The sequence below is a fragment of the Lycium ferocissimum genome, chromosome 9 (assembly GCF_029784015.1).
Source record: "Lycium ferocissimum isolate CSIRO_LF1 chromosome 9, AGI_CSIRO_Lferr_CH_V1, whole genome shotgun sequence".
NCBI classification, from domain to species: domain Eukaryota; kingdom Viridiplantae; phylum Streptophyta; class Magnoliopsida; order Solanales; family Solanaceae; genus Lycium; species Lycium ferocissimum.
In genome coordinates, this window is record NC_081350.1 from 29,275,611 (window position 1) to 29,297,931 (window position 22,321).

At 37.4% G+C, this 22,321-nt stretch overlaps 1 long non-coding RNA gene across 1 annotated transcript; it reads left to right on the plus strand.

Annotated features, from left to right (window-relative positions):
• Positions 1-6,983: 6,983 nt before the first annotated feature.
• Positions 6,984-7,804, plus strand: LOC132069371 (uncharacterized). The gene is made up of 3 exons (XR_009417764.1): positions 6,984-7,257; positions 7,361-7,459; positions 7,586-7,804. It is a non-coding gene; the product is annotated as an uncharacterized LOC132069371 (long non-coding RNA).
• The last annotated feature ends 14,517 nt before the right edge of the window (positions 7,805-22,321 follow it).

Consider the following 22,321-nt stretch of genomic DNA (forward strand, 5'->3'; position numbering starts at 1 on the left):
TTTGAAGCATTTCTCGCTAAATCTTCTAATTAGGGACCTCAAAGTGCTTTGCCAAGAACCTTAATGCTTTGGGACTATCCTGATGATGTTTTCTTGTGTGTTCTGGAGGAACCCCCACAGCAACACCCAGTAGATATTGACATTTCTGTGCTCAATAGCTTTGGATCATTGCAAAACGCTTCTTTTCTTCAACTGGATCAAGATCCAGAACTAATGTCACCATGAATACATTTAGAGCCTGTTTGGAAAGCCACCTGGTAATTGGAATTGGTGTAATTACTACTCTAGTAATTACACAGCCTAGTAACTACACAGTATTATAATTACAACGATATGTTTGTTTGTCATAATTTAATTACAGTGTAATTACAAGCGTGTTGTTTGGTTGCACAAGTGTAATTACACAATTAATTTAATTTAAAAATATTTCAAATTAATATTTTAAAAATATTGCCTTTATAAATGATATTAAATTAGTATTTAATGATACATTGTTTCTTGAAAATGTGTTAATTAATAATCATATATTTGTAACTAATATTGTAAAAAATAATTGATATGTAATTTTAAATTAATAATATTTTTATTTTAATTGATTATAAAACTTAAAAGTATACCTTTTTTGTGAGAATATCATGGGATTGGATGTTTGACAAAAAAAGAATATTTATAAATATAATGTCATACTATTCAAATGTTTTGACAATAATTCTATCAACTGTAAGTGAAAAATAAACAACATGCAATGTGAAATAACAAGTTAATAGTACTAAAGCAAATATTTTTAAAATCGAAAATATAACCTAAATTCAAAATCCAAAAGATTTTTTTTAAACATAACACTTTTATATCAAATTCCAACATTACATAAGTAAGTTTCAACGTAACATAAGTAAATACTCTTATAATTCAAAAGAAAGGGAAAATATAAGTCTATAACCTCATTCACAACGAAATTCTACTTTAATAACGTCACTTATTATATGTCAAGTTTGTTAATGACTCATTCTTTCTAATATTAAGAGATGTAGTTTCAAAAATTAGAATATTAACACGGTTATGCTAAATGAATAAAATATAAAACTAAAAAAATACGAGCAATTACATGGAACCACAAGAAAGTAAAGGTTGAGAATGAGAATAAAGGAAATGAAATATAAATTCTATAAAAAGAAAAATATATTTTAAAAAGTACAAATAATTACAAAGTAAATATAAAAAAGAAATTAAGTAATAGAAATAAAAAATAAATTAGAAAAGAAAATAAATTAAAAAAGAAATGAAATAATAGAAATAAAAAATAAATTAAAAAGGAAAAGAAATTAAAATAAAATTAAAAAGAAATAAACTAAACAGTAACCCTGTAATTACACCCAATTTTCGGCGCCCCCCCCCCCCCACCCCACCCCACCACCCACACACACCTTGAGAATTGGAGAGTGTAATTACACCCTCCCAATTACACCCACCCCACCTAATCTGTGTAATTACCTCAAACAAACAAACAGCTAAACCGCGTAATTACACCCAATTCCAATTACCGGGGTGGCTTTCCAAACAGGCCCTTAGTTTTGGCAGGTACTTATAACAGATGAACTTGCCCAAGAGATAATACAAAATGGGATCAGCTTGACGACACAACTTATTCTTCTAACGCACGTCACAGGTTTAAGGCATGAAAACAATATCTCTTAGAGCCTGTTTGGATGGGCTTAAAAAAATAGCTTATAAGCTGGAAAAAAAAAAATAAGTTGGGGTAGGCCAACTTATTTTTTATGGCTTATAAAGTTTGTTTTCAATTTTTATAAATGTTCTTTAGATAAGCTAAGCCAAACGGGCCCAATTATTTTCTTAGGCTTATTTTAAGACAAAATGACTTTGTAATTTGGCCAAAAAAACACTCAAAAAGCTGAAAATAGCTTAAGCAACTTATAAGCCAATCCAAACGGGCTCTTATTCTACTATCATCAGATGTGCGAAAATGTGCATTCTTATGAGACTAATGGTGACTAGAATGACATAATTATAATCTATCGGTATAATGTACGTATAACAAATTTAGATATTAGCGTATTAGAGGAATGATTAGAGTTTTTTCCTCCCTTTTGGTCAATCTGGTTTCTAAGAGGATTCCAAGGAAAAATGACTAAATATTGTAGGGTTCCTCAAATTAATATTTGCAAGAGTTCAATTTTTTCAGTTTCATGGTTTTTTTTTTTTTTTTTTTTTTTTTTGTGGGGGGGGGGGGGGAATAGAAGAAATATTTTATAATTTCGTGCGTGATAATTTACTATCAGAATAATAGTGACGTTTAAGTTTTGTCATAAAACTGATATATAATGGAGACAAAATTTTGGAAATTCTTCCAACAAACAAGTACTAAAAAGTTCTAAGAAAAAATGAGGTGACAAGTGGCTATATATTAAAGAAAATGAGTAGACACTTTGTAGTTTGTACAAATCATGGTAATCCGCATGATTTTAGATTCAAACGTGACTAAAAAAGGATTTAGTCAAGATTTACATAATCACGATTTTACGAGTTAATAAGGACAGATATATATATTTTTAAGATAATCATCTGATCTTATCAAATTTCTATGAAGACATCCTCAAATAGGCTAATGACTAAACACATCAATTTGTTCTAACTAAGGTCTGACTTTGATTAATGCTAAGGTGGAACAGATTAACACTCTAATCAAGGTTGTGGTGGAATAGTAAATACTCGTCCATTGTTAATTAGAGGTCTCGGGTTCAAATACTAATAATGGAGTTGGCTTTGATAGGGAGTTCTTACCCTCCAAAGTAAGACTTCTAGACATGAATTCTTATTAATTGGGCACCAAAACAGATACTGAATGAGAAATAAAAAAATATTTATGGTAAAGAAGAAGTTACAATTATATATCTTCTAAAAACAAAAAAATTTACTCTAGTAGCTAGTCAGTCACAGCTAATAATCTTTTTTTGTTTGCCGTTGATTTCCAGTAGTCACTGGCTGTGTCGCTTGGATACGAGTGCACATGCTTGACGCAGGTAAGAGTAAAGGTCGAATTCGTCATCACATAATTTTAAGATTCCAGGATATGGTTTGTGTAAGTATACTTGATTTTTAAATTAATTAAATATTTATGATTTACTAGTTACGATTCAATTTCATCGATGGATTGATATACAACTTATACTTTTGTCAACTTAAGTATAATGCTATATATTTTTGAAGGAACCAAATCACATATCGATCTGAAAGTGCAAAGGGACAAGTAAAATCCCACAGTGGCAATGAGAAAAAAGGGACTAAAGACCCAAAAGGCTTGAAGGGACCTTACTGTTCCAAGCAACAAGGTTATAGGGTGCAAATGGCCTTACACCGTGCACTATAATTGAGTCCGGAACCAAAATGCCCCAAAAAAAAATTATTTTGAACCAAAATACCCCAACAAAAAAAATTGTTACAAAAGTACCTTTAGTGCAGTAAAATACTGCGCTAAAGCACTTAACGGATTTAATGCGGCATAGCACTTATTTCTCTAACCTATAGCGCAGTATTTTACTGCGCTATAGCATTTATCTCTCTCACCTATAGCGCAGTAAAATACTGCGCTATAGCATTCCACATAAAACCTATCGGGTTCCACCACTGGTCCCTCCAGTGGTTAAAAATAAAATAAATTGAAAGCGCCATTGAAGGCAAAACAGAGGTGGTCCCCACATCCAAAAACGTCATTTTCTATTAAATTTCGTCTGGAAAGTTTAGATTCTCGGTATATTCAAGTCGAGGAGCAAGATTCTAAGTTCGAATTTTGGGAAAAAGCGACGTACAACTCGATTAAAATAACTCTACAAAAAATCTTCGATTAGGGTTTTTTACTATGAACTTTTATTATTATTTTGTTATATACATTATATTCTAAGCATGCTTAACATTTAGTCCTTGTTATTTTCCAAAAAAAAAAAATCAATATTTTTTTTTTTGTTCTTGTTCGGACTGGGCAGTGGTTTTTGCCACTGTTCTGATTTTTTTTTTTTTGGTTTAATTCATTATTTGTTAAATGTTTATGAATTGTTAATTTGTTAAATGTTTATGAATTGTTAATTTGTTATATGTTTATGAGTTGTTAATTTGTTAATTATTTATGAATTGTTAATGAATTATTATTTTGTTAATTGATTATTTGTTAAATATTGATTATGAATTTATTAGTTGTTAAATATTGTTTATGAATTGAAAGAAGTTGATTGGTAATGAATTATTATGTTGTTAACACTTTGTTTGGATGATTGTTATGTATTGTTTTGACATTTATCGTATTGTGTTGTATTGTATAGGACCAAATCAGTGGTTACATAAAATAGGACCTTTCGTCATTACATAAAAATAAAATTAAAGTAACAATCAAAGCAAACATTGTATTTAAACTAACAACATAATATAATACAATAGGTAACAACCATCTAGACAAGTTGTAAATGATTATGAATTGTTAATCTATATAATTTTAAAAGCGTGAATATATATGTTAAATAAAAAAAGATTATCTTAAAAAGAATAGTTAAAGTTCTTCTTTTCATAAATACATAAGCTAACAAAAAAAATGTAAAGTTTGTAGGAAAATATGTGGTCGACGAATATACTCTTTTAGTTTAATTTTATCGTAGTTGTGTTGGCTATTTGGTCAACTAAAAATATATCACATATTCAAAATAGAGTTCTAAATAATTATTACTGCTGAATTTCGATTCTCAAACTAACTAACTTAACAAGTCTTTGCCATCACATAATTCAAAAGTAATTAACTTAAAAGTCTTTACCATCACATATGTGTCCTTACTATCACATATTAAATTTATCGCATATCCCATGTTAATTATTCACAAGATATAATACTACATAATTCACATATTCCCTACAAATTATTAATTAGTTAATATAATTTATCTTTCATTTCAAGAATAATGACTAATTTAGTTTGTACAGACCAGACTCTTTCATGGATCCGAATGTTCCCCCTGGGCCAGATGTTTCCCCCGGTGCTCGATGCTCACCCGGGGCCCGATGATCACCCGGGGCCCGCTGTTCACCCGGGACCCGCTGATAGATCAGTATTGTCTTTGCAAGACAATCATAGGTCAGACTTATTATGGGCCGGTACTATAGGGATATCTACTAGGCTCCGTCCCCGTAGGCTGCAGAGAGCTTGGACTCTTTTACGCGAGCACCCCCCACACCCTCGCGTCTTGGAGATATTGTTTGGGGCGGCATCTACCGTTGCGTGTCCGTTGGTCGGATACAAGCATGATTGGCGCTCATCACGACCATGGTTGAGCGGTGGAGGTGGAGACACATACCTTCTATCTTCGCCTTTGGTGAGGCCACGATTACACTTCGGGATGTGGAGCTCCTCTTTGGATTGCGGGTAGATGGAGAGACACTATACACTAGGTACGAGCCTCCCACGGTCGGACGTGGGCGACGAGTTGACTAGGCTCACCCACCGTGCCCGATGCCCGGGGCCGATTTCGAGACGAGTCGGGTTCAGATTAGTGCACTCTGCACTTATTTGGAGGGTCTAGATCCGGTTGAGGACGGCACCCGCGGGACGATGTTGATCGTCATGCCCGTTTGTACCTACTTATAATATTCGGGGGCATCTTGTTCCCGAACTCATCGGGTGGCTTTGTCACGTTATTTGATTTTCTTGGAGCATCTGGACCGCCTGGGAGACTACAGCTTGGGCGGTGCTATTTTGGCGTATCTTTACAGATGCCTGTGCCGAGCGTCTATTGGTGTTGTCAGAGATGTGTGTGGATTTTTTGCTCTTCTCCAGATAATATTTTAAGTGTGCCTTCCTTTAATGTAGACAAACCTCTTGAAATGACGACTTAAAAATCGTATTTTGTAATATCGCTTACAGTTATGGGCATGGGAGAGAATGCTGCCTTTTCAGCCCGTACCTAGGCATCACCTCGAGATTGACATGCCTTATGCGAGGAGGTGGATAGCGGGTTTTGACCGGGATGTGGATACGCGCACGGCATTCTTCCATTCGGGACCGCCTTGATCACGTGACGGACGATGCGGTAAAACTATTTAAATTTACATTAATAATTAAATTAAACGTCTTTTCGACTTGGTGATCACGATTTGTATTTATATGTTATGCGGCTATTTATATGGACGCCGTACTGTTTGCTATATTAGATGGTTTCCGGCCTTCCGTAGGGCGTAGGTTAGGGCGTTTGGAGGTCGCGGTGTCCATTGATACACACGGACATCGTAGAGGAGCACATGCCGAAGTGTGTCTTACGACGGTTTGGGCATACACGAGTATACCCCCGACGTCCGTCATGAGCTCCGACACTACCGGCGGGACGATCGGGCTACCGTTGATGATGATTTTACGCTTTTATGGATGTCGGCTCCACCGTTGGGAGAACGGGTTGGGCACTTTAGCGGTGGTCGGCCATTTGACTCCTATTGAGCATTACATGCGCTGGTATCATCAGATCACACGCCGATTGATCGGCAACCCAGCTTTGCGTCCCCCGGATGTAGGATACTCAGCACTCGCGGGGCAGTACGAGGCATTGGTAAGTTTATCGTATTTAGATTTATTTAATTGCATTAATTGTTACGTTTTAAAAAATAACTTTTTTTTTTTCTGTTGAACACAAATGCAGCTGGTGGCCGTACACACCGTTTACGCATCTTGGGGTTAGAGAATATGCCTTACCACGGGCTTGCGGGGCTTGCGGCGGAGATGGTACGGATATCGGAGGATGGTATCCCGAGCGGGCGGGCGAAATTGGGCGCAGGGAGGAACCTGTTCCGGAGGCTGAGTATCAGGCAGCGCCAGGAGGAGGATCGGGTGCTCCCAGAGGAGGACGCCGTGCTGCCGGGGGACACCGTGCGAGTAGACGCCGCCGTGCTGCTGCTAGAGGACCTGGTGGTGGAGGACACCATCTGGTAGAGGAGGCGGATGAGGCTGATCCCATTCCAGAGGGCGTTCACGGTCTAGTCCATCCGCAGCTGTTCCAGGCCGATGGCAGCTCACCTGGGGACTCACCTATGTTTACGCCGGCGCTCTTACTTGCTGAGATACCGGGGTCGTCATCACAGCCGAGCCAGAATGCATACATGGAGGAGCGTGATAACGTTGATTGAGCGGCGTTACGCGCTTTATTAGCTGATGAGTGGCCTGTGTGGAATTTAGAGGGAGCCAGGATTCTTGACTTCGATGAGTTTTTGATCCCGGTTAGTATTTAAAATACTTATTTGTTCATTTAAATTATTTATTTTAAATATATATATATATATATATATGTTACTCATTATTTAGTTATATTTTATATTTTAGGATTCGGCGCCAGCGGGTCCACCAGAGCCACCCACTCAGGCATTTTCTCATGGGTCTGTCGAGCCAGCGGTGTCTTCCCATATGACTACCGAGCCACAGGTAAGCTTTTTATTAAAATTTCTTTTATTCAATATAAGGTCAATATTTAATATATATATTTGATTATTTAAAGTACTTATTTTAAATACTTATGTTACTTATGATTTTATTTTTTTGATATTTTAGGATTCGGCGCCAGTGGGTCCACAGGAGCAACCCATTCAGGAGCATTCTCATCAGCTTGCCGAGGCAGATGTGTCTTCTCATGAGACTACCGAGGCGCATGTAAGTTTTTTACTTAAAACTAATTTTATTCAATATAAGGTAAATATTTATTTAATTTTTATAACCTTTACTTGGACTTCAAACAACATCTCGTCTAGGAAACTACCTCATATTCACCACCACACCCATCTCGAGCCTAAGTATGCCTTGCGCCCGTTGACACACAAAGTTTGATTAAATAAATAACGTTAATGTATTCAATATAAATAAGAAATGATACTAATTATTATATACTTTTCAGGTTCATCCTTCGGCGCCTGAGGTGGCGACTCCCGACGAGAAAGAGGTCGAGTTTCCAGACCTAACTCGACCGAGGTTCGAGCGTGCCGGCGGGACTAGATCCCGAAGAAGCACGTTCTAGTTAAGGGTGCAGGGCTGAGGGGAAGAGGAGATGATCATGACTTGGAGCGCCCGGTTATTAAGAGGAAAAAGGGCGATGGAGACGATGGCGAGGGCGGTGGGGATGGTATGGGCCTTAGGCCTAGGGATAGTCTCCGGCATACTACATGTGGGACCCATCCTCGATAGTGTATATACATTAGTGTTATACAATTTATCGTAAATATTATATATTTTTTGCATATTTATACATATTATCTTAGTCTTTATTATTGTTTATAGTTTCACATCCTAAATTGATAATAAAAAAAAAACGTGACACATTCGAAATAAATTTAAGCATTAATTTACAAATAAGACGAAACCCTAAAAGATAAATAAGGTAAAGCTAATGACTACAAGTCTTCAAACAAAAAAGGACTTCGAGTACTTTTCAACCACTAAAACGACAATTCAAAGTATTGCGTATTCTTGATGTATTGAGCCTATTTTATTAATTGTACAAATATAAGTAGGGTTCTATATAAAATATTGAAGTTCACGATTGAGTCTCAAAGCAAGATTAATATACGGCTAAACTACGTAAAAAGGAGTGAAAATGTAATAGAGGTGGTTTTGGAAAAAGGATTATTATAGTTTAAAATAATGCGCTATAGATGAGAGACAAGTGTCTATAAGCATGTAAAGTTCATCGCGCTAAAGGACCCGTTAGTTAAGTTCTATAGCGCGGTAAGAAAAATTTTGCGCTAAAAGCACTTAACGGAGTCGTTAGGTAAAATATGCGATTAAGTGCTTTAGCGCTAAAGGATTTTTGCTATCGCGCTAAAGGTACTTTTGTAATATTTTTTTTGTTGGGTATTTTGGTTCAAAATGATTTTTTTGGGCATTTTGGTTCCGGACTCCACTATAATTCTACTAAGACTTTTTGTCTTTTTATTCGACATTTGACGCTGGTTTTGAGGCCCAACAGATCTAAATTAATGTCGGGTAAGATCAATTAAAAGGGAACGTATTTCCTTTCAAAAGAAATTCAAATTTTTTCCATTTTCAACACTCAATCAACAAACTCAGTGTTGTCACACCCTAACAATGGTAGGGCATGACGGGCACCCGACTCTCATCAGAGTCGAGCGAACCCTTAGACATTCGCTCTGTCAAAACCTGTCATTTCAAAAACTTTTAAAAACATGAAACTTTTCTAAATAGAAATCATTATCTTTATAACGATTACGAAAACTTTCAATCAAATAAATACTTTAAACCAATTGAAATCATCCAAAATACATACTCTTTTAAAATCCACAAATGACTCAACTGACATCACTTTGTCGACATCTCGACAAATATACCACAGACACCTTGTCTGTGTCTCTAAGAAGTAACCGAATATTATGAGTCGCAGTGACGGGCCCCCGACATACCCATAATCATACATATCTATATATGACTACATGTACTCCGTAATGAGGTGGAACTTGCCAATCCAGTACCGACGTCCAAGCATCCTAGCTATACACTTAACCTCGCCAAATAATGCGGGGCCGGGCATACGAGCGCGTCCCCGTGCGAAAGGACGTCGTACGGACAATGTACCGAGTATGTAAGGTGGTAACAAATCATAATCATAATTTAATTTAGGAGAGAAGAAATCACAATCTAATTCAATACACTGTGACCTTCAAAAAAAAAAAAAAAACATAAATAGGCACACAAAGTCTCAAAACAATCTTTAAGTAACTAATGCAATCTAACACATATGCCGCTTCCAACATATTAACAGAATGGTCCCTTCGGACAGCCGCTTTCGGCTAGTATCACAATAGTCCCTTCGAACGGCCACTTCCTGATAATAATGATGGTTCTTCAACGCCGCTCGCTAATAACGATGGCCCCTTCAACGTACCGCTCCTTCACTCGCTTAATATCACCATCATATCAACACAAATTCAATTCACAAATATCAATTTCAACTCATATCATAAGTCACTAATCAAGTCATCACAATCGCTTATTAGCCTTAGTCTTTCATAGAAGTTATCAAATTTGTATCTCACTAGACTTAGGAGGACATACTTCCAGGTTTGAGTGTAGAATTGTTATGAAATTCTTACTACTTATATTCTACTCAATTTCATCTTATTGTCCTACCCAAAGAATAAATGATCATATCAATACAAAGGGATGATACTATGGAATGTAAATATAAATCGTAATTGAAATGAAGTAGTAAAATCTCGCACCTCCCTTAGGAGTGGTTTTGAAAATCAAAATTTATGTTTCCTTTAGTATAAAACTCATTTCCTTGAAATCATTAGTAAAACCACATACACAACTCAACTTGGCACCTTATGGGTGTTCCCTTCGGAACACAATAGGAGTACAATATCAATAAGCCATCACGAGAAACATATAGACCTTACTCGTCTAAGAATGGAATCATATGGAGTATATATAGAATGAATAACAAAAAGGATCATGCCAAAATGAAAGAAGGAATAGCCTTAACATACCTTGTCGCTTACGTGATTAGCGTAACTTATGCTTCCAAACACTGGCCAATATACAATCAAGGTAAAGGAAACCATAGACAACTTGAAAGAGGTTCATATACTTCTCTAAGCTCGTAATTAACTTCCGTAAATTCTAAAGATTTTCCCTGTAATCTTCATTTCCCTCTAATTCCAATTCAATTTAACAACACAATCAGCAACCAACAACAACAAGAACCATCTCATATAAGCTTCTTTAAACTCAAAGCATCAAGTCACAAAGATATACACTAAAACAATCCGGTATACGCTTTGTATACGATATCTTCATACACTTTATTCTCCCAAATTCAAGAACAACAACTTATCAACAACATCAACAACAATATCAACAATCATTTTATATCAATATCCAACTAATTCTATCCTTTTAATCATACCAAAACAGCCCCCAAGTCATTTGATATCCAAAAATTATAACCGAACTTTCAATGTCATTTTCTCTATCCTAACCCGTCAAATCTGGCAAGAACATCATTAAAATCTTAAACATACCTTATATGAGCATCCACCATGAAAACAACATTCCCCAAGTTCAATTTTTAGCTTAAAACGACGGCAACAACTTGTACTACATTTTACTCTTCACGAGCCTCGGAATTCAGAACCTCGAACTTGATCGAAACTTAGTTTCTCTCTCTAAGAGCTCTCTTCCCTCTCTCTAAAAGTTTCTGGATCTTTTGGTATGAAAATGAGGCAGATAAGGGTGAAAATGTTCCTTAAATAGCAAGGGAAGTGGGCCTGACCCGACTTGGAGTCGGGTTGGGCCGAGCCCACTGCCCAGCTTGACCTTTCTGCTTTAAAACATTCATAACTTTTTATCCCTATGTCTCATGAAGGCCCACGATATATGGTTGGAAAGATAAGTCAATTATCTACAACTTTCATATTTGGAGTTTTCCCCAATTCCCAAACAATGATGGGGTTATGGCCTCCCGAAGTCAGATCACCCGAAAACGTAACTTAAAAATATCTTTTTGGAGGGCTTACACTTGGATTTGGCCCAAGGGTCCTTCTTGAGTTGTGTTTAACTTCACATATATTGTCCATATAACTTGTCATATGTCCTTTATAAAAACCCAATCATGTGGGTCCCACCTCAGCTTACGGTCACGAAGGCTATATATCTTTTAACGTATCATTCCAAATCATATTGTACGAATTCCAAATATCAAACTCATGCTATACTCATGCTAATACAGTAGAATTTCATCTTTTATACTTGTAATATTTGCTCCTCCTTGAGTTCACATTAAGCCATCTGCAGCCTTAGTAACGCGAAATTTTCTGGGGTGTAACAAGTGTGATCCCACAAGCGAGGTCTGGGGAGGGTAGGATGTACGCAGACCTTATCTCTATCTTTGTGAGGTATAGAGGACGTTTCCAGCAAACCCTCGGCTCAAAAAAATTACCTGACATAATAATGTCAGAAAAGAGATAGCAAAATAGCAAGATACAGAACAAATATGGCAACAGATAGTAGTACACATCAAGGAACAAGAAACTACGCGATAACGGTATAATACTACTAAAAGGAAAGAGGAGAGAAGGAGACCCGCTCCTCCCTTCCGGCACAGAAGTCGACAACACTTAGCTACCTTATAACTTTCTATCCTAATCCTCGATCTCCATGCCTTCCTATCTTGGATCATGTCCTCAGTCAGCTGAAGTTGTGCCATGTCCTTTCTAATCACCTCCCGACAGTTCTTTTTCGACCTACCTCTACCTCTCCTAACTTCTGCTACTGCCAACCTTTCGTAGCTCCTTACTGGTACATCCTCGCACCTCCTTTTTACATGCCCGAACCACCCCAGTCTCGCTTCCCTCATCTTGTCTGCCACTGATGTCACTCCCACTTTGTCCGGTTTAACTTCATTCCTAATCAAATCTCATCTGAGCATCCTCATCTCAGCTACCTTTATCTTCTGAACCTGGGCATTCTTGACTGGCCAACACTCTACCCTATTCAACAATGTTGGTCTAACTTTCACTCTATAGAACTTTCCTTCAAGCCTAGCTTGGTGATACCTTCTTATCGCGTAATACCCCGGAGACAAGCCTTCATTTCATCTATCCCCTCCAATTAATGCGATGCGTGACATCATCGTCAATCTCCCCGTCTCCCTGAATTACGAACCCAAGATACTTGAAACTTCCTCTCTTAGGTATGACTCGTTCCTCTAGCTTCACTTCCACCTTCGTCTCATGCACTACACCACTAAACCTGCACTCTAGATACTCGAATATGAAATATATAATTAGGAATGAAAGGACTATATTCATCCTATCGCCGTCGATGATTGAGTGTCTTTTCGATTTTACTAGAGCTAATGCTTCGACAGTACTACACACTTCTATTTTTTGCATTTTAGTAATCCTACGTCTACCAAAGAACAGTTGTCTTTATATTATTAAGGGAAAATGGTTCAAAACACACTCAAACTATGACCAAAATTGCCATAGCACATCTCAACTTTGCGGAGGTCCTATGACCCCCCTGGACTTATTTTTTGTGTATTATTTACGCTTTCAAACTGTGACTCGGACAAGCAGGTGAAGCTACTCTCCTTCAGCGCTTAAGAGAAGATAAAAACTACATGGACCAGTGTATATTTTCCACATGGCCGTCCAAATAACGTTTTTAGTTCTCCAAATCCATTATCAAATCCCCACAAATGGCTAGAACTTGTTCTCTTCTTCCACATTGAGTTCTTCCCCAAATTTTGTGATAAATTTCTTCTATTTATGTTTCAATTCTTACCCAAGATTGGATTCTTACAATTTCTTTCCCCAAATTTCTGTTTAAAAATTCGGGTTAGCTATGGAAGAAACAATATTGGATTTGAATAAGCTTTGTATGGACAATGAAGATCCAATGTTGAATGCGAGGCGTGATCATGGTCCGTTGCTCCCTATCAAGACTTCCCGGTCCGACAACAATCCCCGAAGAAGATATTGGTCTTGCCCTGCTATGGTTCGAAGAAGTGTAAATTTTTTCGATGGAGGGATCTTTCCAAAGTTGATGAAAGATCGAAATACATTATTCCATAGTTGGTGAACAAAATAAAGGAGATACACGGAGAATTAACTTCAAAAGAGAAGAAAATTAAGGAGATGGAAGAAGGATGTGGAAGTTTCGAAATTGCCGAGATGTTGAAAGAGATTGAGATGGAAGAACAATCTGCCTCAAGTGATAAGAAAATGAAAGAGATGGAAGAACAATCAAGTGTGATCAATCTGGCCGAAATTGAAAATTCAAAAGAGATAAAATCGAAAAAAGAAGGGGATCAACAACTTTAGCTCTAATTTGATTTTCACATTTTGTATCTTGTTTTGTTTTGCTAGTTGGATCAGTTGGTTAATGCGAGGATATGCAAAGACTTGTCATGACCAATTGCCATAGTGTTTGTTGTATGTTTGAAGTTGAATGCTTTAGTTTTGTGCTTAATGTAAGGTAGAAAGTTCTTGGAAAAATGTCTTTTGTGTTGTTGTTAATGTTAGTTAGGAACTACTTTTCCCTTTTCTTTTGTCTTGTGGTTAATGTATGTTAGGAAATCCTTTTTAGTTTTCTTTTGTTTTGTGTTTAATGTAAGTTCGAAGTTGATGAATGAAATCCCTTTAATTTAGAAAGCAAAGGTGTTACATGTGCTCCAACATAAACCTTGCTTAAATTGAAAACACGGAGACCTAGTCTAATCTATTTCTATGATCTCCGTTTTTTTTCAACAAGGAAGTGTATTCGGTCCCTAGCAAACACACAGCCTTAAAACACAATACATCCGTCGTTCCCGAACTTAGCATCTATAAATTCTTTCCATCCTTGATAGAGGCGCGTATGAGTACCAACTTTGTATTTCATTTTATACGCACCTCTTTAAGAAACTACAACAGCTTCACGATCATCGCCTGGGAGAAATTCAAGAATGCTACTTGGAAAGATTTTCCAAAAAACATGTGATTACTAAAACTAAAATAACAATTCAAAATAACAAATAAATTAGATGAAGACTTACGAAATCATCCTTTTCGACGTATGATTTGGTCAATTTTTTCTCAAAATAAGCTACCATTTTTTAATTAAGGCTCATGTTAGAGGCTGCATAGAATGCTATTTGATAGCATTAGAGTGTGAGTGAAAGCCTATATTTATAATGTGTTTTGCAATAAATTACCTACTACTTAACCCCCAACCACCTTAGCTCTTGTTGACCACCTTTAAATCCGGTCAAAAGCTTGACCACATTTAGTTAGTAACATTAATTTCGTTCAAAATGCTTGACCAGATTTGGTGAGCAACATTAATGTGGTTCAAATGCTTGACGCATTTCACTTGGTCCATAAACCGCACATTTTGGACATGAAATGTACCGCATCAACATAGGTTGCACATTCCGGACATTAAAAATGTGCACCAACAATTTCAAAAAGAAATGGCATATATCTCCGGACATTAAACATGTGCCCCAATCAAACGCTGAAAGAGACAGAACTTACTAATAGAAGCAGACCTTGGTATATATAAACAATTGCACCAATATAAGTTTGTACAAAAGTAGTGCATCACATTCATGATGATGCAACATTCAAGTGCAGTAGCATAATGTCACAAAACAAGCATCTAAACTACAACTACTTTAGTTTGATTATCAGCTGTAAAAATTGCCAACTACATTAACTTGTTCTAGCAACTACCAACAGATTAACACTACTTCCATAGATCCTTTGTTTGTGAGTTCTGGGTTGCTGTCACTTTTTTTCTTTTCTTTACCCTCATCTCTTCAAGCTGGCTTGATGTCATTGCTGCTTTGCCCTTCCACCTCACTCCAGTCCTTGCTTTGTGACCAAGGTCCCCAAAAGTATTAGTCGACCTTATATGCTTTCTTGGAGCAAAGATCAATTATCCTACTACTTGGCAAGCCATGCTGTAGACAAAGCAAAATAGTTGTTTATAGTTAGTAAACTCACTTGTAACAAATATACCCATTCCAACAACTATTTCAACTCTTACATTGTATGTTGTAAATCCATTTTCTGTAACAAATATACCCATTCCAACAGTCCTAGGCCTTTTATAAGGGGTAATTTTTCTTCTTGCATTGTCGCGGCTTATTACACTAAGCTTGAGAGGTTTTTCGGTCTTCCCCTACTCACATTAGACTCGAAAAGCAAGAGCAGTTGATCGGGTGCATTGGCTCGCAACAAAGCGCACTAGAAGCTTCGAGAGGTTTTTCTGGTCTTCCCCTACTCACATTAGACCGAGAAGCAACAGTCGGACAAAGTGCGTTAGGTCGCAAAGCAAAGATAACTTGTTGCATTTTCAAACCATTTAGAAGTAATGGTTGTCCTCCTTATTCCCATACCTCTTGTTGGTGCTTGAGAAGTACTTCTTGGCATTGCACTTGCTCTTGGTGGGTGCTCTCGGAGAAGTACACTTGGCCTTGCACTTGCTCTTGCTAGTGCTTCTCGTGTTCTTGGCATTGCTCTCACGGTGCATCGAAGTTAATGGATTTTTCCTCGCCTTCCCTTAGCTCTCGTCGGTGCTTCGTGTTGGAGTTGGCTTTCTTGGCCTTCCCCTAGCTCTTGCAGGTGCAGCACTTGATTCAGCAAAGTCACTTGGTCCATTACCTAAGCTTGGTTGAGATGCTGCAGCAGTATCTGGTCCCTTACCAAAGCTTGTTCTACTAGAATCCTACCAAAAACAGTAGTGTCAAATCAAAACCATTACTACAAATAGTATAAAAAACAGAGTTTACTTTAAAAGTTCATACCTTCAAAGGACAGCCTCTTTTATTATGGTTTTTACCATGACAAATGCTACAAGTCATGTCAACTCCTTTTCTTGACAACTTACTATATCATCTTTTTGACTCAGTGGCTTCTCTTCTCTTGACCTTCTTTGGTCTTCCTGGCATAGGCTTTACAACTGGTAGTGCAACATAGGGCTTATTGGACTCAGGCCACATTTTCATATTGGTGACTGGTTGAAGAAAATGACATTAAGTCCTCAAGCAGTCTCCTTACTATAGCAGCCTATCAACAAACTCAACGGGTTCATACTTCTTATATAATATGGCAAAGAAGTGGCACGTGGATATGGTATTCCCTCGAGCATCCGTGCCCTACAACCGCAAGTTCTATTTCTCAAATCAACAAAAGATGTTGATATGGCCCATCACTAATTTCAAACCCTCTCTCACCATTGAAATCAATATTACATTCCATTGACTTCTTTATGTTGATTTCTAGTACCCTTAGTGCTATTGGAGATATATTGGTTAACCATATTTTTGGAAATTGACTCAACTGACCTATTCTAGTCATTACCTTCACTCTAATCTCTTCAAGCATAGTGATAATGGTTTTATGCCTTGGTCCTAAAATCCAAGCATGGAAGCTCTCAGCCATATTATTGTCCACACTATCACACTTAATGTCAGTTCTAAAGTACAGTTTACACCAAGTTTCAAAGTGTGGGTAGTACAAAGAATCGCAACAATATCCTTACCATCCTCGCGCACAAGCTGTTTCATTTTGTCCAGATTTATCTTCATCTCTCCTTCAAAGGTGCTTTTTGCACACTTCTAGAATTGGTTCCTTCTTTGAAGACCTCTCCATTCTTTTGCCGTCTTGCCCACATTTTGTGCTTCACTAGTGGTAACAATTCTTTCATAGCTGATTGAAGCCCCTACAAATTTCGAGAAACAGTTATATATGAATGGACAGAAACTAAATGAAGAAAAATACAAGTGATTATCATACCTTTTGCATGTCTAATATCACTGTGTAGTTGCTGCCATCTCCCATTCCCAAATCAGCTATCAACAATTTTAAAAACCATGTCCAAGTGTTCTTATTCTCATATTCCACTATAGCCCAAGCAATAGGCAACATTTGATTATTAGCATTTTTAGCAACAACAGCCAATAGTTGTCCTTTGTTTATTCCCTTTAAGAAACAACCATCCAAACCAATACATTTCCTACAGCCACCTAAAAAACATTTTTTCAAAGCATCAAAGCAAATATAATAACTTTCAAACACCAACCTACCACTTTGACCAGAGTCATCAACCTTAACAACACAAGTACTCCCAGGATTAGTCCTCAACATTTCATCTCTATAGTCAAATATTCTTCTAAACTCTAACACATGATCACCCATGATTTCTGGAGTACTTTTAGCCTCTCGGGTAGGGTTTTTCCAACATGTATGTTAAGTTGTTCCCTAATCAACTGCCGAAACTTGAAAATCCTAATGTTTCGTCGTTTTGTATCTTCTATTCTTGTAATGCTTAGATAAGTACTTAGCATTGCACATGTAATTTCTAGTAGTCTCGACGCACCTATGTTTAGGATTGTAGGTTTTGATCATGAAATCATTAGTCTTCTTGTCAAGCACTCGCATATACAGCCCACGGGTAGCCATCTCTACACCTCACCCTAACCTTTTTGGGCTCATTGACAAATTTCTCTAACTGCACACCCCTTTGAAGTGCATGTTTTGTAACAACATCCCTAAACTCATTCACATCCTCAAAAATCATCCCCAACTCCCACATTACTTTTTCAACAGTTTTGTAAAAAATTATCCTTCTCCTAGCCCTCCTAAACCCTGACTCATCATCTGTATCTGATTCAACACTATATGCATCGTAACCGACACACACCGGCTCATCCCCGCAACCTTACCTTTCAAACTTGTATCGGAGTAGTTAGCTTTCATCGAAGCCCGTATCCGGACCAACTTCACCAACATGAATTTCTCGAGGTCATTTGGTATCCTTTTCTCTTCTTTTCCTCCTCCGATATGACCTCCTTTCGCCCTCAAATTTATGCACTCTTCATGAATATCCTTATTTTCATGCTCGCATCATGTTCATTAAATAGTTCACTCGGTCGACTCAGAACTATCATCGATTGATGGCCGCATTCAAGAATAGGAAATTCACTACTTAATGGATCTTCGAAGCATTTCAGTCAAAAGAGGGTGCAGTCAGCTTTCAAATAGCCTACTAGTTCAAAGAAAAGTGTTAGCGGTAGGCCGCCGGTTCTTTATTAAAAGCAAACCCATCCCCTTCTTGGATACCCCCATCCCTTTCTTCATTAAAAGCAACCAAAGATTCCTCTATCGGGGCTAGTGTGTATTCCAACAAAGCAATGAGACCATCTACATTATCTAAATTATCAACCATGTGACGGACATAGATTTCAATAGTATCCCCATTTTCAAAACTTTGTGAAATTTCCAAAAATGTCCCTACGCTTTGGATTTCTACAACACCGTCACTATTAGGCCTCCTAACACAAAATGAACAACTTGTAGTATACCCTAGTTCTTTAATATAATCCCTTAGTTCAAAAAAGGACATCCTATCCACATCAATATCCAAAAACTCTGTTATTTATTTACCCTCATACTTTGGTTCCCCACTACTAACATCCAAAACCCCACCATGATACCATCTCAATGTTACTAATACAAATCCACTCATACCTGAAATTACAATTCAATAATAGTACAAACAATTAGTACCACACATATACAATAACAATATGGTCAACAACAATCACAACCCTACGTACACATCAAATAACAACAATTAAATTCGGTATACGTGACAATACAAGGCCAAACAAAGCTGTATAAAATCGATTTTGGGGTGACAATAAATTGGACGCACTTACAACAGTAGTACTACACAACATAAGATTACACATCTCTTAACTCTAATAACCCCAATTTAAACTGGGAAAAACCCATAATTTTTCAACAAACCCTAGAAATTCATATGACAATGTCATAAATCCTATATAATATAGAAAAAAAATAAACTTGACGCGTATAATAGTGACAAAAAACACGACTAACCTGGTATTTTTTTAGTTCACTAAAAGTTTGACACAATCTTGAAGATAAATCGACAATTTCGGGTCAAAATCCACCGCGATGTTACAACCTAAACTTAGTTTAACTGTGATTCACACGATTTGCGAACAAAATGGTATTTGAGTGATTAAAATGGTAGAAATCGAGTGAAAGGTGAGAGAGAATTTTGGATTTCAAATTTTGGAAAAGAAAATAATGAAAATGACCCGTCTGGTTTTAACTTTATGAGCGCGTGCATACACTCAAATGAGTTTGGGTGACTTTGTCCGTTTGAAAGCGTAAATAATACACAAAAAATAAGTCCAGGGGGTCATAGGACCCCCGCAAAGTTGAGGTGTGTTATGGCAATTTTGGCCATAGTTTAAGTGTGTTTTGAACCATTTTCCTTAATATTAACAAAAGAAGGGGAGATTTTCCAATTACACCTAAGAGAATTGCTCTCTTAAATCTCTACTCACTACAAAGGATTGTATGATTTTTGGGATGATGAACAAAGAAGAATTGCCTCTCATTTTATAGGCATAAAATGACTTGGGCTACAAGTGTTGTACGCGAACTCTTCAATTCCCCTCCACATCTTAGCATTCTTTGGCTCCAAGCAATGCATCCTTTGGCTCCAAGTATCCTTCGCCTCCAAGTAATTGAGCATTCTTTGGCTCCAATTAATAGAAAATCATCTAACACGTGAGTTTTTCTATCACATAACAAAAATCAACTCTTTAAATTTCCACCTTGGTTTGCGTTCCGAGCATGCGTACGAACAACTCTGGTCAATTCTTCTAAGCTTACTGGGCAACCCCGTTGTAAGAAACAAGAAGAATCAAACCATTGTTGAACATACCACCTTCACCTAACAACTGTTCTCTCGGAGTTGCATCAGTTGATGCGTACTCCCGCTAAGCCCTTGTAGTGTGGAAACTTAGCGAACGAGACTATATTGGTCAACATGTTTGCAGCGTTATCGTCTGTGATAACCTTTTACGACCTTGATAGTTCCTTCTTCAACGACATCTCGAATAAAACAAAATCTGACAACAATGTGTTTATTCCGCTCATGAAATCTCTGATTTTTAAGCTGATGAATAGCACTCTGACTATTACATCTAAGGGTTGATTCTTGCTGAACCAAACTCAATTCCGCCACCAAACCTTTCAAACCAGATAACTTTTTTCACCGCCTCTGCTGCTTCCATGTATTTTGCTTCTGTCGTAGATAAAGCGACAATCGACTGCAGAGTCAATTTCCAACTAATGACACAACCAACAAGAGTAAAGATGCATCCAGTTGTGCACCTCCTTCTGTCAAGATCACCTGCATAGTCAGAATCCACATAACCGAGAATTGAAATACCTCCAACACCTTTTTGAAAGGTCAGACCAACATCAGAAGCTCCCTTGAGATATCTCCACTTGACAGCTTCCCAATGCTTCTTTCCTGGGTTGGACATGTATCTGCTTACCATACTTAAAGATTGAGCAATATCTGAATGTGTGCATACCATAGCATACATTATGCTACCAACTACGTTGGCATGAGGAAGCTTTGACATATGCTCTTCCTCATCTTCGGACTAGGGCATTTGTAACTCTGAAAGTTTAAAATGAGGAGCTAACAGTGTACTTACAGGCTTGCATGTATGCATATTGAATCTCTCAAGAACCCTTTCAATGTACCTCTTCTAAGAAAGATGTACAACACCATCTTCTCTTGAAATCTCCATACCAAGAATTTTCTTTGTAGCTCATAAATCCTTCATGTCAAATTCCTTACTAAACAATTCTTCAAAGCATTTATCTTTGTAATGTTATTAGCAGCAATAAGCATATCGTCAATATACAACAGTAAACAAATCATTGAGTTACCAGACATCTTCTTGTGATACACACATATATCAAATGCACTCCTTGAGAATTCATGTGTAGTCATGAATGCATCAAACCTTTTGTACCACTGTCTAGGGGATTGCTTCAAACTATACAAAGACTTCTTCAGTTGGCATACATGATCATCTTTTCTCTCAGCTAGGAAACCTTCAGGCTGATCCATAGAAATTGTCTCTTCTATATCACCATGTAAAAAAGCAGTTTTGACATCAAGTTGTTGAACCTCCAAGTCAAATTGTACAACCAATGCTAGTGGTACGCGAATTGAGCTATGCTTTACAACTGGAGAGAAAATCTCATTGTAGTCAATTCTCTCCTTCTGACTGAAACCCTTTGCAACCAGTCTCGCCTTGAACCTAGCATCTTCCACTTCCAGAATTCCCTCTTTCTTTCTGTAGACCCATTTGCATCCAACTGTCCTCTTCCCCTTTTGCCTTTTCACTAAGACTCATGTCTGATTCTTGTGCAACATCCTTGCAAGAAGTTTCTTCAACATATGAGGAGGCCTCCAGATCCATAATCTCTTCTTCTGCAGCTACGAACACATCTGCAATCAGATTTGCTTGATCTATAAGGCGTTTCGATCTTCGTATCTGCCTCTTCTCCCTTCCTTTCACAATTGTGTATGGTTTATTGACAGCAAATTCTTCAAGATCTACATCATTTGACTCATCTTTAACCTTAACATGAGTCTCTTGATCTTTTTCCTTGGTAACCTCCACCTGCTCGTTGGTCTTGTTTCCTGAAAATCCACAAAAACTTTACGGGGATCAAGTATAAATGATTCATCAAAGGTAACATCTCTACTAACTATAAATTTGAGTAAAGACAAACACCAAAGTTTGTACCCTTTTAATCCATCCACATACCCTACGAATATGGCCTTCTTAGCCCTTGGTTCAAGCTTTCCTTCATTAACATGACAATAAGCTGGACACCCAAATACTCGTAAGTATGACTAGTTAGAGGGTTCACCTGA